General features: G+C 11.1%; 1 protein-coding gene across 1 annotated transcript in view; it reads left to right on the top strand.

The window, feature by feature from the left end:
- The window catches only part of LOC102673920 (prostaglandin E synthase 2), a 9,504-nt gene that overhangs the window by 840 nt on the left and 7,524 nt on the right, over positions 1-1,140 (top strand). The window lies entirely within an intron of this gene.

Here is a 1,140-nt window from a genome sequence, read left to right as displayed (position 1 = left end):
TGTAATAATAATATATAAATAAATAAATTAGCAATTTTATTATATCAAATATGTTATATATAATAATAATAATACGATTATATTTTTTTTATATTTAAATTTAATAAATATTAATGGAAAAAAGATAATTTACTTCGATAAATATATAAGATATTTTGATATTTAAAATATATTAGTCATTTAAATTGATGCTTTGAAATAAGTAATTAATTATTTTCAAAACCATTATAGAAAAAATGTTTTAAAGTTTCATAATTTTAAAAAAAATTTAATATAATAAATTGAATAACTTATTATATTATATATACATGAACATATACATGTAAAATATATGTAATATAATATAAATATATCAAATATGTATCATAAAATATATATCTCTTAACATCTATTAAATGTTATCTCTAGTAAAAAAAAAATATACTATTTAGAAGCTATTCATTAAAAAAATATTTAAATTTTAATAATAAAAATTAATAAAAAAATATTTTAATTAATAAAAAAATAATATTCGATTTATTTTCTTAAATTAAATCTTTAAAAGTAAGTATAATTCCTAACCTAAATATCTCTATTTTCTCTAAATTTTCTCTAATTAATTTATCAATTCTTTTTAAAATATTTATCAATATAATTAAAAAGTTTTTTATTTCAAATTATCTAATATTATATGTTCTATTAAAAAAATTTAAAATAGATATAATGAAAACATAAAATATCTAATTCAGAAATTGAAAATTGAGATTTTCATTTAGTAAAATTCATATGATAATGAGTAGAAATTTATTAATATTGAATTTTATTTAAACTATTCTGTTGAATTCATTAATACTTAAATTTAAAATTTTTTTTAACAAATTTTTTAAATTAATACTCAATTCAAACTTATATAATTTTATAAAAAATAAAAAGTGAAATTAATATATTCAAAAGTATATAATTTTATTCAAATAAATAAATTTAAAATATTCTTCATGCATTTATTTATGAAAATATATTATTTTTCCTTCTATAAAATATATCATAATAAATATAAAATATTATAGAATAACTTATATATAATAAAAATAATTAATATTATATAAAAATTCAAATAAAAACAATTGAAAAAAAATTATAAAATGAATTCAAAATAATAAA

The sequence above is a fragment of the Apis dorsata genome, unplaced genomic scaffold (assembly GCF_000469605.1).
Source record: "Apis dorsata unplaced genomic scaffold, Apis dorsata 1.3 scaffold_920, whole genome shotgun sequence".
In the NCBI taxonomy this organism is placed as follows: Eukaryota; Metazoa; Arthropoda; class Insecta; order Hymenoptera; family Apidae; genus Apis; species Apis dorsata.
The sequence above is the reverse complement of the archived record's forward strand: the minus strand, read 5'-3'. Positions and strand labels throughout refer to the sequence as shown.